Source organism: Taudactylus pleione, unplaced genomic scaffold (genome assembly GCF_031769625.1).
Source record: "Taudactylus pleione unplaced genomic scaffold, aTauple2 ptg000977l, whole genome shotgun sequence".
NCBI classification, from domain to species: Eukaryota; Metazoa; Chordata; class Amphibia; order Anura; family Myobatrachidae; genus Taudactylus; species Taudactylus pleione.
This window is the reverse complement of record NW_028285378.1, coordinates 6,687,316-6,695,204: the sequence shown is the minus strand read 5'-3', so window position 1 is coordinate 6,695,204 and position 7,889 is coordinate 6,687,316. Positions and strand designations below refer to the sequence as shown.

The window sequence follows — 7,889 nt, the reverse complement described above, 5'->3', positions numbered from 1 at the left end:
ACTTCTGTGACTGTCAGCCGGACAGATAAAATGTATGTCGGTCTGACAGACATTTTATCTGGTAGTGTATGGCCAGCATAACATATCATGATTATGTAAATTAATACTCATCAGTGTTTAAATATTCCAAATGGGTGTTTTCTTGAAGTTCTCCCCAAATAATGTACTTGAAAGACTGTTCACATAATATGGTGTCCGGGGAATAAAACAAAAAAAACAAAGAAAAAAAATGTAAATTATTTGATTACAAAAATATACTCAAACACAATGAACATACAATCATAGGATAAAAAAAAAAAATAAAAAAAAAAAAATAAGTGGGCTCAGAAAGCAAGTTTATGACTATTTTGATAAAAAGTCAAAATTTTGGGAGCTGTCATCATTTACCCACTTCACATACAATCCCATGTATGTTTTCGGAACGCCCAAAACTCCCATTACTTAACCTGTTTTGAGGGGGGGAGGTTTGGAAGGAAATTACATGTTATTTAAAATAACACATTTCAAAAAATAAAGAGTGATACAACCTGATATTTTTTAGGAAGATAATATCTTCATGAGGGACCTTCATCCTCCTGTTCTGTTCTTCGGACAATAGCTCCTGGTGGGTCGGGCATTGGTGGACGACGTGGTCTTGATGGCCGTGCCGGTGCTCCACTTTGGTAGAAATATGTTGGTTGTTGAAAATGCTGGGCCTCCTGACCATGCCATGTTGCGTAGAATGGGCATAGGGATAAGGTGATCCATGAAATGAGGTCCTGTGTGTTCGAAGGTACATCATCATGTTCTGTGTGATTTGTTGAAGTGATGTGGCGATGAGGCTGTTGCTCGTGGTGATGTCTCTTTGTGATGTTGCTTGGCATTCTGCGTTTTCAGCCATCCTATTGAGTGTGGTGGTCATGACAGACAGCTGATGTTCAATTCCACGAAATCGCTCCAGGCTTTCTAGATGTTCCTGTCTTCGCTGTCTTTGATCCTCTTGATAAGCTTCCGAAAGTCTTTGAACACTTGCATCCAACTGTTCCAGTCTTCGGTCCACGACGTCCCTGAAGCAGTTCTGGCGATCTTCCATGTCTTGAGCCAGTTCCACAATCCAGTTGACTTGTGTGGGTGGAAGGGTCTGTTGAACCTCAGCCACTACTTGAAATTGTTGAACTAGGATTAAAAATGTAAAATAGATAAATTGTTAGAAAAATGCAGAGTATATACACATTACAACAACATTTGAAATCCCCCCCCAAAAAAACAACTGTTAGTATAAAAAAAAAAAAACGTCACTGTAAGTGAAGGTGGCTCACTTAGATACACGTATGGCCATGAGCCCTTATACGGTAACATGTCGGTTACATCCCAGAACATTAAGCCCCTTCTTGTCCATAGTCACGTTTATCACTATCAAAATGGTTTTTTTGGGGAAAAAAAACAACCTTGTGGCAGGGAATTGTCACCCGCAACCCCGAGTGAACTTCGTGTTGTAATAGTGCTGGGAAATCTCTACTGACATCTCTGGTGATGTCAGTAGGTAACACCCCCCGAAAAAAGAACTTTCATATGAAAAGGCAAAATTACACAAGCTAGATGACCTAAAAGCAGGTGGTGAACACTGAAAGGCAAACCTGCCTCCCATCTTGCAGTTAGTCGCACAGAAAGTTTTAAAACCATTAGCTAAACTGCTTCCACACATAATCAGTAGGCTACGCCTGCTCAGTGACCATAATTGGAACCGCTTGAGAGTGCTATGCGGTCGCAAGCGGCTGACAATAAAGTCCATCCTGTGCAATTTTTTAAGGCTAATTTAACATAAAAAAAAAAAAAAAAAAAAATTACAATGACCCTGACATAGGTATTTTGTGTGGCTAATTTGTAACCCAGTTAAAAGGGTTAGCTTTGAATTGTTAAGATATACATTTAAAAAAAAAACAAATTACAATATCAAAATATGATTAGAACTTACCAACTGCTATTGGTCTCAATGGTGTTATTTGTTCAACATCCACATCCTCTTCATCCTGTGACTCCAGTAGATCCGGCCTGAAGTATGGTCCAATATTTGACGCAAGTCCTCCACTTGTTGATGGTCCAACGTTTTCTAAAAAAAAAAAAAAAGTTTGCACTTATTTTTTTTTGTTAAAGACAATTTTTTTGAAGAATAATTTAAACATTTATAATAACCATATTGTTTTTTTTATAAAAACATGTCCAATAAGTATATAAAAAAAAAAGGTTATAAATTAAAAAAATTTGTACAAATACATACATTTTACCCCAAAAACATCTTATCCAAAGTTTCCAAAGAGTCTTGCACACCTATGCCCAAATCTACTTGCTGTTGTTCACGATCTTCCAGGGTATCTTCCAATCTAGGTCCTCTTGAATTTTCTTCCAAAGTCGACTCTTCTAATTTAAAGTAAGGTTACAATTAAACAAAACTAGAGGTTGTACGGGTATATAATAAAATACAGATATGCATTCTACACAAATCAGTATAAAAAAATATGATTTACGATTCACTTTGCAGGCTCCTCCAAGGAGACCTTAAACCTTGAGCAAATCAAATTTGGTAATATTAATTATACATTTACTCATGCATAAAAAAAAAAGAACAACAACATCATTTCTAAGCTAAACAAACAACTCACTATTAGTAAGTAATCAACTTTTTTAGTCATAATGTTAAAATTTTACCCTCAATCCTTGTGACAGTTTGGGGTCTTTGCTTCACCGTTTGTCTGATGTTGACGTCTGTTCTTTCCTCTTCTGCTCCTCTGATCCTGCCGGTCTTGGGTGCTGAGGTGCACCGGATCTTCTTTGGTGGTTTTTGACCTGTAGTTTAGTGTAAAAATTAACATTAGAACCCAAAACTTTTAAATTTTCATAAACAAATTAAAAAAAAAAAAACATTATTTCAACTGTGGTCCCTCTGGGCACATCTAGACCAATCTTACTTGTCCTCCGAACTGTGGGTCCTGCTCCTGTGTCTTCTGTTCTAACTTCTGCGTTCTCTTGACTTCTTTGAGGTACTGTTTCAATTTTTTTTTGGAGTATAAATAATCTTCAAAATAATATAAATGTATACTGTCATTTATTAAAAAAATTAACAGGGAAATTACCGTCCACACGACGAGTTACACTATCACGGCTATCTATTAAGCCTCCAACTCCAGAAACCATTATCGGATTCATCTGTTTCCGGATTTCTTCTTCCCATGGCAGCCAATGCATGTTGAGCTCTGGTCCACCGCCGGTTGCTCTCTGGTGCTGTCTCAGTTTCTTCATCTTCTCCTTTGTTTGCCGTTTGCAGTCTCCATATCTATAAATTTAATTAAAAAAAGGTGGAAAAACAATTTTTTCCAAAAAATTTAACCATCAAAACAATGTTCCATGCATCATCCAAAAATAATTACTTTTAATTCAAAATTATTACATTGGTAAGAAAATTATTAAACAAAATTCATTCAAATCAGAGAAAGACTAGGGTTGTGTGTACATCACATGTTGTCAAATGCTACAATCAGAGAATCAATTCCAAATAAAAAAACATTTAACTTTACCTCCTCTTGCACACGCCTCCATCACGTGTACGGCCAGATGTTGCTGTTACCCTGGAGGCAATCTCATCCCAGATTGCCTTCTTCTCCCTTCCAGTGGTTCGCTGGGCTCGGTCGCTGAAGATCTTCGCGTAGTTACGGTGCACGCCTTCAACAAGGGTGTTATTTTCCTCCTCACTGAATCGGACTTTTCTTCTTTTGACGCTTTTTTCTCCAGTCTTCCTTGTCTCTTGTGTCCGGCGCTAAAAATAAAAAAACAAGATTAAAATTGTGGTGATGTACATGTTCTCTTAATACAATTATACAGGGAATTTTTTTTAATAAAATAAACATGCATGTACTTTGTGATAGTTGAAAAATGACGTTATCTGAAACTGAGATGTCAAAAAGTATCCTTACAAAGTAACATTACCCTACTTTTAATAAAGTAGTACAGGTTGAGTATCCCATATCCAAATATTCCGAAATACGGAATATTCCGAAATACGGATTATTTTTAGCATGACTGAGATAGTGAAAACTTTGATTTTTGATGGTTCAATGCACACAAACTTTGTTTAAGGAACAAAATTATTAAAAATAAAGTATAAATTGATCTATAGGCTGTGTGTATAAGGTGTATATGACACAAAAATACATTTCATGTATGTACACAAACTTTGTTTGAGCCACAAAATTATTGAAAATATTGTATAAAATTACCTTCAGGCTGTGTGTGTCACGGCTTGGCATGCGCTTGGACCTGGAGTGGAGTCGGATGAGGAATGAGGACTTGTTTGCTGGTACTTGAAGGCAGCCGGCCTTAGGGGAGTATGACTCATGAAGCAGTGGCACGTGACGGGATCAGAACCAGGCTGCGAGACACTGGCGGAACTTAGAGACCCGGGGTAGGCTGGGTATAGCAGGTAGACAGGATCAGGAGACAGGTAGTAACAGGAGCAAACTGCACCAAGGCTGAGAGGGGAGTCTGCAGACACACACTGGTACTGACAGTTTAAATGAGCAAAGGAGCACAGAGAACTAGCTCACAGCATACGCTGTGATAGACGTTGCACTGGCAACTAAAGAGCCTCTGGACAGCCCTTTAGTACCCTCAGGTAGTGCAGGATTGGTTGCTAGCCTCCCCAGCCCAGACTGAACCTGATTGGCCAGAAACGACATGTGACCCAAATCCAAGATGGCCGCGCCCAGTGGTCACAGCATGGAAGCACTGCCAGTCTCAGCCCCTCTCACCTGCCTCCAGATGGAAGCCCTTGGTCTGCGGAGACTCACAGCACCCAGCGCTATTCTCCAGGAACCTGCACCTCTGCTGGAAACACCATGCCACAGCGCCCGGAGCGGTAAGCGCCGCGATCTCAGCAGCCTGTCACCCCTGGTCGTGACAGTACCCCCTCCTTTAGGAGTGGCCTCTGGACACTTCTTCGGTTTACCAGGATTCTCAGAGTGAAACTTAAGCACTAGGCGAGGAGCGTAGACATCCTCAGCTTTCACCCAGCAACGTTCTTCGGGACCGTAACCTTTCCAATCCAGTAGATATTGGAGTTGCCCATAACGAAAACGAGAGTCCAGGACCTGTTTGATCTCGAACTCTACACCCCTCTCAGTCAAGACTTTGGGGGAGCGTGGCAGAGTCTTGCAAAAGCGATTCAGGATGAGAGGTTTCAGCAGGGAAATATGAAAGGAATTTGGTATTTTGAGGTAGGATGGAAGTTTTAATTTATAGGCTACTGGATTGATCACTTGAACGATGGGAAAAGGACCGATGAAACGAGGAGCAAATTTCATAGACGGCACTTTAAGGCGAAGATTACGAGTGGATAGCCATACTAAGTCACCTGTTTTTAGGTTGGGCACCGCTCTCCTTTTTTTGTCCGCTGTTAATTTATATCGAAGAGAGGCTTTTTGTAAGGAGGAATGGACCTGAGTCCAAATCTGAGAGAATTTCTGTAGGGTGGAGGTTACTGCTGGTACATCGAAGACTGGCAATTCTTGAAACTCTGGTACTCTGGGATACAGTCCAAAAACTATAAAGAATGGGGTTTGCCCCGTAGATGAATGATAGGAGCTGTTATGGGCAAATTCGGCCCAGGGTAAGGTGTCCGCCCAGTTGTCTTGTGATGAAGACATGTGAATTCTTAAGAAAGTCTCAAGGTCTTGATTGACCCTCTCTGTAGACCCGTTAGACTGAGGATGGTAAGCTGTTGAAAAATTCAGTTTGATTTGAAAGATAGAACATATAGCTCTCCAAAATCTGGCTACGAACTGTACCCCTCTATCAGAAACAATCTCAGTTGGAAGTCCATGGAGACGGAAGATGTTGTCGACGAATAACTGAGCCAACTCTGGAGCAGACGGCAACTTCTTGAGGGGAACGAAATGAACCATTTTGGAGAAACGATCCACTACTACCCAGATGGTGGTAAACCCATTAGAAACAGGTAGATCCGTTACAAAGTCCATGGAAAGGTGTGTCCAAGGATGGGTTGGTACTGACAGAGGTAGGAGTGTGCCGGCAGGAACCTGTCTGGATGTTTTATGTTGAGCACACTGTGGACAGGAGGCGATAAAAGCTTCAATTTCCGACTTCATAGCAGGCCACCAGTATGATCGTTGCAGGAATTCCAAGGTCTTGCGTATGCCCGGGTGTCCGGCAAAACAAGAGGTATGAGCCCACTTCAAAAGCTGCTTGCGCATATCTGAGGCCACAAATGTCTTTCCGGGAGGAGGTTGAATGCAAGTGGTAGCGAATACTCTGGAGTCTAGAACTGGAGTTTCCTTATGACTTTCGGAAGATGTGTCGGAGGAGAGTGATCGAGAGAGGGCATCTGCTTTTTGATTTAGTGAGCCTGCTCAAAAAGTTAAAGTAAAATTGAAACGAGAAAAGAATATTGACCATCGAGCCAGGCGGGAACTCAGACACTGAATATTTTTTAGGTATAGGAGATTCCGATGATCTGTATAAACGGTGATGGGATACATCGCGCCCTCAAGAAGATAACGCCACTCTTCAAAAGCTAGTTTCACAGCCAATAATTCCTGCTCTCCAATGGGATAATTCTTTTCTGCTTGGGAAAATTTCTTTGAGAAGAAGCCACAGGGATGAAACTTGCTATCCTCAAGTTTCTGGGATAGTACTGCCCCTACCGCTTCAGAAGAGGCGTCTACCTCAAGAAAGAATGGGTAGTTAATGTTGGGTTGTCTCAGCACGGGGGCGGAAATGAAGGCTTGCTTTAAGAGTTGAAAGGCAGTTTCAGCCTCTGGAGGCCATCGGGATGGATTTGCCCCCTTGCAAGTTAGGGCGGAAATGGGTGCCATGAGAGTGGAAAATCCTTTGATAAACCTTCGATAATAATTTGCGAAGCCCAAAAATCTTTGTACTGCCTTCAAAGAATTCGGACAAGACCAGTCCAATATTGCCTGAACTTTCTTGGGATCCATTTCAAGGCCGGCACCTGAAACGATGTAACCTAAAAAGGGAACTGAGGGAACTTCAAATACGTATTTTTCAGCTTTGCAGTACAGGTGGTTCTTTCGTAGGCGAGTTAACACCTCCTTGACTTGGGATCGATGTCTGACAATGTTGGAGGAGAATATCAGAATATTATCGAGGTATACTACCACAGAGATTTATAGTAAGTCCCGAAAGATCTCATTCACAAAGTTTTGGAACACAGCAGGAGCGTTACAGAGACCAAAAGGCATTACCAGGTATTCAAAATGCCCGTCTCGAGTATTGAATGCTGTTTTCCATTCGTCCCTGGCTCGTATCCTAATGAGATTGTAGGCCCCTCTTAAATCCAGCTTGGTAAAAATAGTAGCACCTTTTACTCGATCGATAAGTTCGGTAATGAGGGGTATCGGGTAGCGATTTTTGATGGTTATATCGTTTAAGCCCCTGTAATCGATGCAAGGACGCAGGCCTCCATCCTTCTTAGACACAAAAAAGAATCCTGCCCCTGCCGGTGAGGAGGATGGTCGAATGAACCCCTTTTGCAGGTTCTCCTGGATGTATGCTGACATGGCTTCAGTCTCGGGTAGGGAGAGTGGGTAAGTACGACCTCGCGGAGGAGTTTTGCCAGGAATCAACTCAATAGGACAGTCCCACTCCCGATGAGGAGGCAGAATATCGGCTCCGGTCTTACAGAAGACATCGGAGAAGGAGCGATACTGGTAGGGAATTGGAGTAGTGGTTGCAATGTAACTACCTTTGACGGGTTTGATTTGAGGAAGGCAGGATACTTGACAAGTTTCTCCCCAGGACAAGATCTGCATGGTGCCCCAATCAATATTGGGGGAGTGCTTGCGTAACCAGGGGTATCCAAGGATGACCTCATGGGAGGC

General features: G+C 41.7%; 1 pseudogene; it reads right to left on the bottom strand.

Annotated features, from left to right (window-relative positions):
* Positions 1 to 484: 484 nt before the first annotated feature.
* Positions 485 to 7,568, bottom strand: LOC148454601 (uncharacterized; annotated as a pseudogene).
* Between the last annotated feature and the right edge of the window lie 321 nt (positions 7,569 to 7,889).